This window comes from Onychomys torridus, chromosome 9 (assembly GCF_903995425.1).
Source record: "Onychomys torridus chromosome 9, mOncTor1.1, whole genome shotgun sequence".
Lineage (NCBI taxonomy): Eukaryota > Metazoa > Chordata > Mammalia > Rodentia > Cricetidae > Onychomys > Onychomys torridus.
In genome coordinates this window covers 101,683,272-101,700,399 of record NC_050451.1, presented here as the reverse complement: position 1 = coordinate 101,700,399, position 17,128 = coordinate 101,683,272, and positions in this window count along the sequence as shown.

Below are 17,128 nucleotides of genomic sequence, written 5' to 3'. Positions count from 1 at the left end.
TGCACCATGTCTGCCTGGATGCAGACCATGTTTTCTGCCATGATGATAATGGACTGAACCTGTGAAATAGTAAGATAGTAAGCCAGCACCAATTAAAGGTTAGCCCTTATAATAGTGGATGTGCTCAGGGTGTCTCTTCACAACAATAGAATCCCCAACTAAGACACCTTATAACCCACACAGTACATTTTTAGAATTTCAGATATTCAAAATGTTAAAATGACCAAGAAAATTCCTGGAAATATAAAAAATGATACTGACTGGCTATCACTTGTTTTTTTTTTTCTGAATTGCATCAATGTGACGTATTGCTCTATTGCATCAATAAAACAGAGGGTATGCGATGATTGTGCCTTTGTAGCTGTGGGGAAAACTTCAGTGGCTCATGATCTTTACTTATTTCTGCAGTCAAAAAAATATGTACAGTATTCAATTGTGGCAATATGATCAACTTATAAGCCTGCTACATTGTTAGTAATACATATGTTAGTATTAATGTATTATCAAAAGCTGTGCTAAAAATAAATCCAGTTATATTATTTCCAATTAAGACTATACACAACACTTTTTATTATTTTAAGTCTCATAAAATTAATTAATAAATATAAGTAGTTAATAATGTTAAAAATTATTTGTCAAAATTAGCCAACATGAGATGGCTACTACATAGATATTTTCACAAGCTTTGTCATGGTTTAATATTGAATAATTCCTGAAACGTCTATGAGTTTGTCCCCTACTTGGCACTAATGAGAGGTAGTGTCTTCTTGAAAAGGTTGGGCCAAGTGAGATTTTTAGGTCATTTTTGTCATGCACTCTAAGTACATACTATGAGGTCAGCATGTCCTTTCACTTTGTTTCCAGCCATGATTTTAACAGGAGTGTTTTCCCATGTCTTCCCAGACTTGCCAAGACAGTTGGGTGATCTGATGACCATCAAAATTCTCCATAATCATGAGAGAAAAATAACCCACTCATATGATTACTTGATTTTCACAGACATTGTTACAGGAACATAAAATTGGCTTATAAACAATCAATAGTAACTAATTGTACTTGGTTTACAAATATATTATGAGTATTATCTTCCTAATGGTATATTTGTATTTTTAAATTTACTTTTGTAAGATATATTATGAAAGATTTTTGTGTTTTTGCCTATCACGGTAGCATATTCCTATAATGCCAGAAGTAGGTCCTGAGGTAGCAAGATCATAAGTCTGAGGCCAGAACTACTATGCTATATAACAACAAAATAAAAATGAGTCTTTCTTAATAATGATTGAAAACAATATTCTAGGAGAGCAGTGCACTTTGGGAAAAATATGCTTTGTTTTAAAATAGCCAAGGCTATTTGACTTAAAAAATTACAATTTTATTTTTCATTGTTCTTCTCAAACATTTTTCTCTAATTTCTTTTTAGAAAGACTGAGCTTGAAATATTGGATACAGGAATTTATCAGATGGTATAGGAAAATATAAAAATGTCATCAATGTGGGTGCAATTATATTTTGGAAAAACAGTGTACCAACCAATGAAATGACCAACATTACTCTCAACTTGTCTGGAAAGGAGAATCTCTGGGATGTAAAATAAAAATATGTTTCAATCTTGACAAAAATTTCAAACAAAAATAACTATATTTTAATAAAATACCTGTGAAGGTTTGGAAGAATAATTGAGAGAATATTGAGAATGACTATGGCTAGAATATATTATGTCCTGTATGTAAGGTCTAATACAAAAGAAATCATAAAATGGAAAACTGAATAAATAGAAAAAAATTGAAATCATGTCCCTATTTGTAAAATAGTTATAGGGAATGATGTAAACCAGTTTGGCACCACACATATTCTTCATCATACCTTTTGGGAGGCTTCCTGAAAAATTAGATTCCTCTAATATGTAAGTTAATATTTTTAGTATTTCTTTAAAGATTTTTTTCTTTCTTTTGATGCCTCTGCACTGGAACCAACTCATTTGAAGTTATTAGATAAGATAATAGGTCGTGATACTGAGTACTTATGAAGAACCCCCAAGCTTTTCCCTTTGTTGCGTTCTACCCATCATGTTAGAATTCTTCATGCCTTACCAGTCCTTATCAAACTGACTTCAAAATTCAATTGACTATTAAAACACACTTGTTGCTTGACTCCATCTACATTTAGTTATGAGTCCTCTCAGAAGGTTTCATCAATTATTATGTTTAAAGTGATTTTACTGTCCCAGAAACAAGAACTGTAGTCTATACATTTATGTAAGTATGCAGTGTGTGGATATATAAGGACATTCTAAATATAATCATGTATAATATGACAACACAAGATATGATGACTTCAAATGCATTCTTATTTAACTAATTAAGTTGACCTTTTAAAAGGAAAAGCTACATGTACAAGTGGTTCAGAATGTAACTATTTATTAAAAAATGTCAGTCCTAAGGATATTATCACTCATTCTTAGGTAAAATTGGAATGTATAATGTACACATAAATTAAAAGTAAATATAAAAATTCATAGCAGCAATTAAAATTTTTGAGACACAAAATCTTTACTTTCATTCGGGGTGTATCACCTAAGATAAAGAAAGACGAGCATTTTTTAAAGTTTGATAAATTTCAATTGGAGATGTTTGGGAACATTAGACATAGTGTGGTAGCATTTTCCTTTTTCATATTCCTTACAGGATGAAGTAAGGAGATGATGGTATGATATGTAATGATTCCTGAACCAGACACAAAGAGCCACAGCCAACATGAACGCTGAGAGCAGAAAAAAATAATCATCCCAAATACAAAGTATACTAGTCGAGTACTAAATACCAAGTAGTCAGTGTTGGAAACAAACATCCATAAGTAAGGATGTATAGACTGAACATGTTGGATCTATGTATTCAGGAATATAGACATATAGTGTGTAACAGCAATTAATGAAGAATAGGCCATGAAGTTGAAGGGCAGCAAGAAACACTATTTAGGAGGTATTATCACTTTTGCTCTATTCCAATTTAGTTACCATCTAAACATGTATAATTGACCTTAAGGTCTACTCTATATTTATGTACATATTACAGAAAGAAAACATGATTTTAAAGATTTAAAATTTTATTTCATTTTTGTACTTGCACTAAAGTTCTAGGAGAACATTTAGAGGGGATTGAGGGTAGGTGTAAATATCAATGGCCTTGCTTAAACCTTTTCTTTTAAGATTTTGACCATGTTTTGAAGGTAGAGAATTATTGAAACACCTTTTGGAATCCTCAGTTATTTTTTTTTCTCTTAAGAAGGTTGAGATAAGGAAGTGTCTAGAGAGAACAGTGATTTATATTACTGTAGACAATTTCTTAAAAAAATTTCACTTGAAGTTTTGGTAGATGAACTAAACTATGATTTTATCTACACTTACCCCTATTTTAAATTTGGGGATTTCTAGATTGTTCAGTCTTACAATAACAGGCACATTACAACCTTTGTGTCTCAGAGGCAGACTTTATGGTGTATGCATGTCATGTTCTCACCCATCCAACTGTTACTGGTTCTTGTAATCCTTCTACTCCATTTGTTCTTTATGATTTTCTTTCTCTCTCTCCTGCAGTGGTTTCCATGAAATTAGAAATGATATTGAGATTGTGACAATGGCAGGAGTTAAAACTGTTATGCAGGTCATGGGAAAAAACCCAGAAGGTGGTAGAAAACTGTAGATGGAGAGACACATAGCTGGGATAGAAGACAAGAGTTGTCCAGAACTAGTCAGAAGACAACTTGACGAATTACAGAGCAGTGAAGAAGGACATAGGCTGAGAGAAGCTTGTGGTCTGGCACCTTAAACCACTGCTTGTACTGCTGTCTTTCTGAGAAACCACAAGTAGAAGGCCTCTGGGGTGCTAACCTCAGATGTTCTGATAATTATTATCCTGGGAAAGAATAAGCTGGTATGTTTTAGCTTTCTGCCTGGGAACTGCTATGTGCAATCAAGGGGCACAGGAAACACTTTGCTGATTTCCAAAAAGAACTTTTGAAATTATTGTGAAGAACTTAATCATCTGTTGAATTTTCTCATCCCCTATTTCCTTGTATTATTACAATAAAAGACTGGGATTATGTCAGATTGGGAGAAGAAGGCAGAGAAAATGCACATCTCCAGATCTGACAAGACTCGACAGCTTGTACTAACTCCTGTGTCCCAGACTTTTCTTGTGCCTGGCAGATATCCCTGCCCTTTGAGACCCTGAGGCTGGTCCCCAGAAACTCAAGATGCTTTGAATTTGGGAAGTATTATTTCACTTTGTTAAAAGAAGGGAAAAAAAAAAAAGCTTCATAGAAGTCTTTAGCAATTTGCATTTATTTGTAAAAAGTGGTACTAAATTGTTTTTAATAATATGAAAAAAAATAAAAATACGACAGTAAAGTATAATTAGGAAAAAATTATGAACCTACAATGAAAATTGATTTGCAGTTTTGTTTTTCAATATATAATGATGTATGGAAAATAACTATATACCCTGTAGTACATGAAATTTGTATTTGTTATTATATAGGCTTTTCCTTTTAAAGTCTGATAATCCAGTAACTCATTTTAAATTAAAACTTATAAGTGAATGTGTCACCCTAAAGAATGTAAGTTGAATTCAATACCATGCCTTTGAAAAGTGATCAACATTGTTTATGATAAACTAAATATAATTAATTAAAGCATGATATTAAACATGACAAAATGAATGGTATAAAGAAGATAGAGTAGAAATAAATATGAAGGGAGGTGCTAAGGGGTCAGACATGTCTCAATGGCAGGTGTCTAAAACACACTGAAAAGTAAGAAATGGTGAATGGCTAAGGTCTGGTTGGAAGGTGAAACTGTGAGGTTCATAACCTGATGCAGTGTGTGGTGTTGGTAGCAAGATCTCTTCCTTTGAACTCCTGGCCAAATCCTGAATTTTCTAAGTAATTATTTGTTATTGAGTCATCTACTTATTCTGCCTTCTCTGCCTTCTGGGACAAATGTAGAAATAAAAGAAGTGACTCATTCACAGAAGTTGTGTTTCTCTTTGTGATATACAATGAGAGCTCAGTGGAGTTAACCATGATGGTGATGCTAATTGGTCTCAACACAATTCTATGGTTTCCAGGTTTAATAATTTACAATGAAAACATAAGAAAATTTAGACCTTATTCTTACTCTTACTTTTTTCATTATTTTAGTCAGGAGAAATATATCTAACACAGTTGCTTACTTTTAAATACCTTTATAAATTGGTGTGTAATTTTGTTGTTATTTAAAGTCAGAGAATATGCATAAGACGGGCTGAGAGGTTTTTTTTTTGTTTTTTGTTTTTGTTTTGTTTTGTTTTTTTCGAGACAGGGTTTCTCTGGAACTAGCTTTAACAAGTCAATTTCAATGTAAATTAAATTTCCAGACTGTTGTTACTAGTATCTTAAAAGCATCAGGTCTCTGTCTGATTTTCAGCTGTTCTACACCATTTTCTTATGCCAGAAGGAAGGCTGTAAACTTCATTCTCCTGATTCTTTGTCCTTCATTACCTTAGAAAAGAAATATCAATGTTTTGTTTGTTTGGTTGGTTTTTGAGACAGCATTTCTCTGTGTAGCTTTACACCTTTCCTGGATCTCACTCTGTAGATCGGGCTGGCCTTGATCTTACAGAGATCCACCTGCCTCTGCCTCCTGAGTGCTGGGATTAAAGGCGTGCACCACCACTGCCCAGCCATATATTTTATAATGATAAATAATGACTATTATTTAACTATATTTTGTTTTCTGGTTTATGGAAATTGTAATGACAATAACACTAGTAGCAACTAGAAAATGTCGACAGACTAACCGTAGTCATTATTCTAGTAGGTGTTAATCATTGCTTTATTTAACCTATTCATTTACTGTTTTGCTATCTTAACTCTTCAGTCAATATTGAACAAGAATGTGAGCATTCAATGAATTAAATATACTTCCTTCTGAATAACTTTCTATTTCTTACAAGACTAAATTTAGTAATTATTGAATTTACTGATCTTAATCATTGATAAGAATGACCTGTATTTGCAGATCATTGAAAATAATCTGGCATTTGTATAGGAGTTAATATTGGTTCGTTCATTAACTGATTTTAGAAATATTTTTTCTTTTTTTTCTCCTTTTTTATTTATTATATTTACGTTTAAATTTTACACATCAGCTGTGGGTTCCTCTGTCCTCCCTCCCGCCACCCCCTCCCGTCCCCCTTCCCCCTAGCCCCTTCCCTCCATTCCTATCTCCTCCAGGGCCAAGACTCCCCTGGGGATTCAATTCAGCCTGGTGGATTCAGTACAAGCAGGTCCAGTTCCCTCTTTCCAGGCTGAGCAAAGTGTCCCTGTGTAAACCCAAGGTTCCAAACAGCCAGCTCATGCATTAAGGACAGGTCCGGGTCCCACTGCCTGGGTTCCTCACATACAGTTCAAGCTATTCAGTTGTCTTACTTATCCAGAAGGCCTGATCCAGTTGGGGGCTCCACAGCTTTTGGTTCATAATTCAAGTGTTTCCATTAGTTTGGCTATTTGTCCCTGTGCTTTTCCAAACTTGTTCATAACAATTCACTCTCTTACAACCCCTCCTCTTTGTCGACAATTGGTCTCCTGGAGGTCCACCTGGGGCCTGGCTGAGGATCTCTGCATCCACTTCCATCAGATATTAGATGAGAGTTCCAGCACAACCATTAGGGTGTTTGGCCATCTGATCACCAGACTAGGTTAGATAAGGCTTTCTCTCGACCATTGCAGTAGTCTATAGTGTATGTATCATTGTGGATTTCTGGGGACCTCTGCAGCACTCTGCCTATTCCTGTTCTCATGTGGTCATTATTTATCATGGTCTGTTATATCTTGTTCTCCCTTTCTGTTCTTGATCCAGCTTGGGTCTCCTGCTCCCCTAAGCTTTCTTTCCCTTAAACCTTGCCCTTCCTTACTCCCACTGTTGTCCAGGTTGTTCATGTAGATCTCATCCATTTCTCTGTCATTGGATGATCCCTGTGTCTTTCCTAGGGTCCCGTTTTCTAGGTAGCCTCCCTGGAGTTGTGTAGCAGTCTAGTCATCTTTGTTTTACATCTAGTATCCTCTTTTGAGTGAGTACATACCATGTTTGTCCTTCTGAGTCTGGGTTACCTCACTCAGGATGATTTTTTCTAGATCCATCCATTTGCCTGAAAACCTAATGAAGTCATTGTTTTTCTCTGCTTGGTAGTACTCCATTGTGTATATGTACCATATTTTCTTTATCCATTCTTCAGTTGAAGGGCATCTAGGTTGTTTCCAGATTCTGGCTGTTACAAGCAATGCTGATATGAACATAGCTGAGCAAATGCCCCTGTGGTATGATTGAGCATTCCTTGGGTATATGCCCAAGAATGCTACAGCTGGGTCTTGAGGGAGATGGATTCCCAATTTTCTAAGGAAGTGCCATATTGATTTCCAAAGTGGCTGTACAAGCTTGCATTCCCACCAGCAGTGGAGGAGAGTTCCCCTAGCTCCACATCCTCTCCAGCATAAGCTGTCTTCTGTGTTTTTGATCTTAGTCATTCTGACAGGTGTAAGGTGGTATCTCAGAGTCATTTTGATTTGCATTTCCTGGATAATTAGGGATGTTGAGCAATTCCTTAAATGTCTTTCAGCCATTTGAGTTTCCTCTGTTGAGAATTCTCTGTTAAGTTCTATAGCCCATTTCTTAATTGGACTGTTGGGCATTTTGATGTCTAATTTCTTAACTTCTTTATATATTCTGGATATCAGCCCTCTGTCAGATGTAGGGTTGGTGAAGACCTTTTCCCATTCTGTAGGCTGTCTCTTTGTCTTGTTAACCATGTCCTTTGCTCTACAAAAGCTCCTCAGTTTCTAGAGGTCCCATTGATTGATTGTTTCTCTCAGTGTCTGTGTTACTGATGTAACAAACAATTAATGAAACAAAGATTTGGTTCTTTGAGGAGACCAACAAGATAGACAAGCCCTTATCCAAACTAACCAAAAGACAGAGAGAGCATCCAAATTAACAAAATCAGAAATGAAAAGGGAGACATAACAACAGACAATGAGGAATCCAGAGAATCATCAGGTCATACTTCAAAAACCTCTACTCCATAGAACTGGAAAATCTAAAAGAAATAGATAATTTTCTGGATAGGTACCACATACCTAAGTTAAATCAAGACCAGATAAACCATTAAATAGTCCAATAACCCCTAAGGAAATAGAATCAGTCATTGAAATCTCCCAACCAAAAAAAGCCCAGGACCAGATGGTTTCAGTGCAGAATTCAACCAGATCTTCAAAGAAGACTTAATACCAATACTTTTTAAATTGTTCCACACAATAGAAGCAGAAGGACTATTAGCAAACTCCTTCTATGAGGCTACAAATACCCTGATTCTTAAACCAAACAAAGATGCAATAAAGAAAGAGAACTACAGACCGATCTCCCTCATGACCACTGATGCAAAAATACTCAATAAAATACTGGCAAACAGACTCCAAGAACACATCAAAACAATTATCCACCATGATCAAGTAGGCTTCATCCCAGGGATGCAAGGATAGTTAAACATATGAAGTCCCTCAATGTAATATACCATATAAACAAACTCAAAGAAAAATAAAAAAAACACATGATCATCTCACTAGATGCAGAAAAGGCATTTGACAATATCCAATACCCCTTCATGAAAAGTTTGACGCGATCAGGAGTACAGGGAACATACCTAAACATAATAAAGGCAATTTACAGCAAGCCAAAAACCAACATCAAATTAAATGGAGAGAAACCCAAAGCAATACCACCAAACTCTGGAACAAGGCAAGGCTGTCCCCTCTCCCCATAATTATTCAATATAGTACTTGAAGTTCTAGCCAGAGCTATAAGACATTATAAGGAGATTAAAGGGATACAAATTGGAAAGGAAAAAGTCAGGCTTTCCCTATTTACAGAAATATTCATAAGATCATTTATGTAACACCATTATTTATAATTAAAGTTGACACTTTATTATTTACTATTGAAATAAATATATGCTCAATAATCTGAAAGTATGCTGATGTCATGTGTATTTCTTTTAATGTGCCTTGTATTTAGAAGACTAAATCTCCAAATATATACTCTTTGATTTAGTATTTCTAACAATCAAGTGAGCCCAATTACACAACCATACAAAACAAACTGTATAATGATTATAAATAAATATTAATTTTTAACTGACTATACTTTATATCTAATTCAAATTTTGCTAAAGCCAGTATAGGCAAAACACTATAATTAAAAAGTTATGAAATACATTAAAACATTTAAAATACTTCAAAATAGAAGACATGTTTTAAATAATTAATATGTCATTTTCATATAAAATGTTTTATCAGCAAAATATTTATAAAATCCTTTTCAGATATTAAATATTTTATAAATATTCAGTTGTAGAAGATAGAATGTGCTCTGTGTAGTGGATTTCTAGTCCAAACCTTTAATTTATAATAAGTTTGTTTTATGTTGTTGAAATAAGGAATGATGGTTGATCATCGAAATTCTAATAGTAATAATTGAAGGCTGGCATGTTACACATTATTATGTATTTATTAAACACAGTGAAAAGGCATGTTCTTCAAGGCCTGCTCTGGATGCTCAAAGTCCAATGTCTCAGAACACTTAAGTACATGTATTCAAGGTACCTGAGTTGCACTCCTCAAATTCTGTAGAGGGAAAAGCATCTCCTTCATGTCATTCAACTGAGTGTTTCTCAACCAAGGGAAAATTGTAGCCCTGAAAATGGTTGTCTAGACACAATGTTAAAAGTAACATTATTATAGTAACTAAAGGAGAAAGGGTAACTCTGCTGCTGAATATATTCTGTAGTCTTCTCAAAAAGGGATATACATATTTCATAGGTACAGAAATTTCATAACATTTGAAAATTTGCCTATATAAATTTAAGCTACAAAAAGAGAAATTATTCATTGTAATCACATTTTATTTGTAATGATAAAATTTATGAACTTTAAAGTTTAATCATAAAGAAATGTTATTCTAAGATATAGAATAAATTGGTTTAACCTCTAGGTAAATAATTTTATTTCCACAAATAATATGAGTAAATATGATTTTCATTTAAAACTATATCTGTGACAAGATAATAGCAATCTATTTGTTTGAAGAAGGATATTTCTGAAAAATCTTAAATTCTGAAAATTAGTATAAGCACCAGGTCATTCATAATATAATATGTGGTATTGTCTCAGCACATGCAAAAAATGCTGATAACTAGGAGAATAACTTTTCAGTTGGTACTCACTAGATTATGTACACTTAAATGTAACATACTCTTTCAAATAGTGTTTAGTAAGAATGAAAAAAAATAAAAAGCATAGCTCCCAAACAACTCCTAAATAATGTATAATAGGTTATCCCATGCAGACTGATTATCACAGTTTGACTTTGTGGCTGTATATGATCTTAATGTTTTCACTGCCAGATGCACTCAACACAGACATAATATGCTTCTTCCCACTGAGTTCTCAAGATGTTTGCACTCTTGAAATGCAGTGCATTACTGTTTAAATGGCAAAACAAAATAGAAAAATGGCAGCTGGTCAGTAAATTAAATGCCTTGAAAGAAATATTGAATGAAGCTTGGTATCTCATATGTTTACTTTAATTCTTTCTACATTCTAGTTTAGTTACAGTTAAAAGAAAACATTTAAATATAAATAGGTAACAATTAAGAACATTGATTATAATTTATTACAACTATATCCAAAAAATATTTCATGTTCTTATCCTGTCATTTAGAACTGTGTAAAACATCTTCATACATTGGCCTATTTTATTTCATAATGCTAATTATAGGTCTGCACTTGGTCAATAAATGAATCTTAAGAAATTGTACTGATTAGAGTGCATTAATACATTTTTTCACTTAAAAAATATAATCACTTCTCCCCAAATAGAAGAAAAATATATTTGTATATATTTTTAAGGAAAGAAGAGTCAGGAAGAATCACACTAGTGGCAATACTGTTATAGGTAACAAACCACCTTTTGACTAGCTTTGAGGCCTGTTCCATATTAGGTAGGATCTTGCTTCATATATTCACAGTGGTCATATGTTCTAGATTCCAATCTACTAATGTTATTTTACTAAGTGTCACACTGTCACATTGGTTTCCTAATATGTATACCCATAGTATACCCATAGAGTGAACTCCTTCCAGCCTTTGTCAATTTTTGTTTGTTTGTTTTTTCTTTTGGCAGTGAGCAGCAGTCAATATAACAACATATAACTAGCCAAAGTATGAGAATAAGAGAATCTGTGCTCATTCCCAAATATGGCATTTATATCATGCCCATCACCTCCAAGGCTGAGAATGTCAGGAAAAAAGAAATAGAAAAAAATGGACTAGTTGAAGAATGATGAGGAATGTTCTGCAGTGTTATCTTCTGAAAGTGACTTGGCTATCACACTCATGGACTCAATCAAATATTTCACAGAATTAAAACAAACCAAATCTGAGAATAGATGAAATAGATGATCTTCAGACTCCAGGGCCTACTGAGAAGATATTAGCAGTGGATATCTTTTGAGGGAAGGGGTATCACTATTTTAAAAATGTAATCACTGGTTACCCATACTCTAGTGAATGAGTCAACAGCCAGGTACCTATAAGCATCATTGACTGGACTTGGTAGCTTATCTATAATAACAACAACAACAAAAACAATGTGTATTTGGAAGATGTGTGGGGACTATGAGGTGAGTTGGAAGAGAAGACCAGGAGTAGATATACTATTGTATTGCATACATATATAAAATGCTCAATAATAAAAATTGAAAATAATAATAATAATAAACCATAGTTTATTGGCTGTCTATAAAAAAATCATGACAAATATCATGTAGTGATTAATCATAAAATTTAAGGAATTCTCCTAGGCAGAGTCAAAATGTATGTGCTAATAAAATTAATAACACTAAATCTATGTATTGAATGGGCAAATACAATGACATTACAGAATAATATCAATATTGTATGACTGAATTTCATCTTATGTCCCTGGAGAATAATAGATAGTATGGTGTAGAATTTATTTTTGTGGATATAAATTTTACAGATAATAATGGAACATCATTGTAATGTTTTAAATAATTAATACAAACTTCACTGGTTTTAAATTCATCACTCAATAAACTTAAATTGAATACCTATTTCATGAAATAACCTTGAAGAGTGAACCATATATTTCAGTGGATTGGAAAGAAATACCAGTGAGCTAAGGTAGGGGTTAAGTGTAATAAGATGTTTGCAGACTATAAAAATTTAAAATTTATCAATAGATTATAATAATGTTGTACAGGTGAAAAATAATTACAAGCTTGAGTTGCTTCATATGGCAGCATATTCTCTTTCAAAAATACATTATGTTATATAAATATCAGAAGCTATCTCATAAAATAAAGTAATAAGGTAAAATGAGACAGATGGAAACAATAGTTAAAATTAATTTACTAGTATTTAGAAATATAGAATATTCATCCTAAAAGAAAATAGGTTATATTAAAGCTAGTAATCTGAAATTCATAATTTTCTGTTCAGTTTGTATACTTTTTAGTTTTATGAAGAACAACATTATGATACAAAGACAAGCAATAAAACTCAGTAGAAACAATAGCAAGGAAGAGATGTTGATTTTTTTTAATTAGGTAGCATTCTGTCCAAGTTTTCTTTGTAAATAAACTGCTGTAATAGAAGCATTGGAAGTGATCACCCTTCTGTATACACAGATGTAAAATACCGGGCACAGAATGAATTGAAGAAATGAAAACTGAACTGCATTCAAAACAAGAGGAAAGAGCTGGACTCTGTCTTACACATTTGCAATGCCAAGCATTCAGTACATGCTGCTATCATCTGAGATGGGGAAATCTGCATACCTCGTGGAACCGTCCAGGACAATATTTTAGAACACATAGTTCTCCTATCATCCTGGGTTGAATAAAGCCAAAGGACAGAGCCATTCCTCTGCAGAAGTGATCTTTAGTCTGCTTGGATTTCTTTCACAATCTTGAATTCTTGGAGAACTATGAAAGGTTCCAAAAGGGGGAACATCCCTTGTACATGTTGCTAAGAGAATATTTCAACAAATATATAACTTTTCCTTATGTGATTTAGCATTTTGAAAACAACTAGAAACAATATTATTAAATATAAATATCTGTTCTATCATAATGAATTTGGCTTTAATATTTCATCATAAAACAAACAACTCTCAGAATGAGTTTCCTTTGAAAAAGAATTTAACTTTCCCTTGTTCTAGCTTCTCAAAGTGGTTATTTGAATTTGTCAGAAAATAACCTATGATAGGAGGGATTTTCATTTAAAGACAAATTTACATTAAGTACCAATACAAACAATGTTTCCAAATGTACCTATTCTATAAATACACTCTAATTTGAGCACTGACCCTTAAATACATGAGAAGGGGATTGTCCTTTCACTCCCAAAGAAACAGTCACTGTACCAAAGTAGCCTTCTGCAATGACCCAGATTACAGAACACCATTTTCTATTTAACTCTTATTTGGTATAATACCACCAAGTCATTTAGTGTTATACTGGATATAAAGATTATTCAGCATACCTATGTGGACTACTTTAAGGGGCCAAAACTAAGGTCTCCTTCAGAGTCCATGCTGATGGCGTCCCAATGACTGAAAGCAAAATTATGGAACCTACACTCTTTGTAAGAGTTCAACACTTGAACACATGCTCTTGCATTTAAAAATTACTTCTAATGTTCAATAATATTATACTGACATAAATAAAAGGCTAACTGATGTTTACCTCTGGCAAACCTTTCCGATGTTAATGAAGACAGCTTCATGGGAGGAAGGATTGTCTGTAGACCTATGTAAAGATACTAAGACAATGATGTGAAAATTTATGTGTACCTGCATATGAATGCCTGTATGTGTGGGTGCATGTGTGTATATATGTCAGCATGAGAAACTGTATGAGAATCTCAATAGAATTATCTGTCCATTATTACTATTTTCCTTCTATCAAGCATAGAAACAATCATTTCCTATCATTCTTGTTCTCTCTCTCTCTCTCACACACACACACACACATATATATATGTATATATATATAACTAACTATTTTATTATTAACAATTTAGCAAAAGGTACATTACACAATTTAAGCTATTATGCTGCCTAGGGGACCAGTCTCCAGCAGAACATGGCTAAAAGAGAATTCTCAGAATCAGTGTGCTAAGACATTGTTTTTATTTGAGGGAGTAAAGGAAAAGACACTCTTACACTCTCTTGATGGTTTCCTTCAGACCTCTTCTTTCTTCTTCTTTTATTATTCTGATTCTGTATTCTATATTCTCTTTTCTTATCTCCATCTAGAAATGTCCCTTCTCTTTCTCTTGATGTCTTCCTCCTAATTCCCTCATTCTTGTTGTTTTCCTTCTCCTTCTAACTCTTTCTAGCTCTAGCTTTATTCTTTCCCTTACAGCTTATATACCCCAGCAAAATCTTTCAGTAGAATATAAAAATCACAGTGTGATTATATTCTGTTTTTCAAGTGAATGATTACAAATAAAAAACAGCATGTGTTCCATATTTCTTACATGATTAAACATTTTACATATTACAGGTAAACAACAAATTATTCCATGCTGTGGGATGTTCTGTATGCTGTGAATGTTTTGCTCTGATTGGTTGATAAATAAAAAGCTAATTGGCCAGTAGCCAGACATGAAATATAGGTGGGATAGGCAGACAAGGAGAATTCTGGGGGAAGGAAGGCTGAGTCAAGAGACAAAAGCCCACCGTCCAAGGAGCAGCATGTAATGGCACATAGGAAGAGCCATGGAACACATGGCGACATATAGATTAACAGTTATGGACCAATTTAAGATATGAGCTAGCTATCAAAAAGCTTAAGACATGCCCATGAAGTTATATTTAATATAAGCCTCTGTGTGTTTACTTGGGGGACACAAGTGGGAGAGATTTGTCCCAACCACAGGCAGGCAGGGACACAGGAAATCTTTAGCTACAATCCCAAGAACCTTCATACATTTGTACCCAAGCAAATTGTTATTGATCAACAATGTAAGCCAGCAAGGTATTCTTCTCAGTCATGTATTTTACTTGCATGCTGAATTTTGCAGGTATAAAGAAATGGTCAATTACACATATACATATATAAACTAATATATAATATGTAATTTTGCTTTATATTATTGAATAATAGGGATGTGACATACAAAATAATTAATATATTCATTCTGTATATGTATGTTTTATGTTAACTCAGTATAGAATCATCACTTTTCCGTGATATAGAATTTGAATTTAAATAGCTGCTGAGTCTGCAACTAAAAATTATATAATAGAGTAAACTATTTCTGAACAACTGATATCTACTGCTGGGTGTTCATCATTCTTTGTTGTGAGTCTGAACTCTGATCCCCTAAGGTGTTTAATATTGGAGTTTTAATCACTTCATTATGTTTTGTATGATCTTCTGCTAATATATTAATCCTGGATATCATCAGCAGTCTTCATTTCTTTCCAGCTTCTATGTTTAATCTAATGGCACCTATTGAGCTAGTATGTGTCTCACAGAATGACCTAAACATTCTAAGCTTGCATTTGACAGGAAAGGCAAGCATCCTTAAGAATTCTCAGTCAACACTCATATATATGCTCATCTGTTGAAGGATGCTCAGATTTACTAGAAGTATCAAAGTCATGTTCACAGCCCAGTGGCACCCGCATTCCAGAGAATTGTCCTGTTTCAGCTGGTGAATACTTTGATAAGAGGAATTAAGGGAAGTAATTTCTTTGGTGCTGAACAAAAGAATGGTTATTCCATGCCCTCTCCTTTGTAAGCATCAGTTTTGAAGGGACAACTAGACCAGAATGAACTGTATTTCCTCATAACAGGGAAAATTTACATTTCTAGTATGAGAAAAGGTAAAAATATTACAGAACAGGCAAATGTGAGTTGTTTTTTTTTTTTGAAATTTAGTAGACAATTTTGATTTAAAATTTGCTGGGGGATTACAAGTAGAATGCATTGTTCCACATCCCTAGGAAGCTTTGGCTAATGTCTCCATGTCTGGGTTGAGTCCAGTGAACAGCTTGGAGAAAAATATTTTTTATACTTCTCTTAATGTTTGTTTTAGAAACGAAGAAACTTAATCATGTAAAAAATGATGGTTTATTCTTTAAGGGATATTGTCATATTTTCTATTTAATATTTATTTTCTCAGAGGTGTTTTTAAGATGATATTTCTTAAAATTCTTAACTTATAAACTTCATTTGTTTGTAAACATGAGAAAAGTTATGAGAAATTTACAAACACTTCAGTCCCTTGTTCTTTGGTCTTATGCTCAATTAGATTGTTAACTTGACAGATTACATTATCATAATCATCAACATCAGTCATGAACTTCACTAAATTCTCATGACACTTTGGATTATAATTATTAGTTTGATGTACCTAATTATTAATTCTTTCAAACACTAAGAAACATTCAATATCTTGGATTATAAGAGTCTATATATCACTTTCTAAATTAAAGTCATTTTAAAATTCTGATTCTTCTGATGATTGTCATATTAATCTTTTTTTCAGGACAAGTTTATTTTGTGAAAGCACAATTACAGTATACATATTTCAGAGGTTCAACTACATCTTAGAAAACTGTTGTCTCCACACAATTTTCTTTAGTGTTGTTACATTTTTCAGCCTTAAAATAAGGCAAAATGATAGACATCTATTGAGTATCAGTTATTTGGGATACTATATAAGTTATAAATTTCAAATCTTTGTGACTTGCATACTGTACTTTACAAAGTCAGTTTCTTGTTTCTGATATTTTATTATTGATATAATAATGCCTAATGATTTATTTCAGCTTTTCCATTAGGCAGTGTATTCCTTTGCAGTGTTACACTCCATCATGGATCTATGAAGGACTCAGGTGGCCCAGCCTCTCCATGCTGCACTAGGAGCTATTAATAGATTCTGGGAGAGGAACTGACATAAAAAAAAAGAAGAAGAAGAAAACTCTTGGTCACATCAGCAG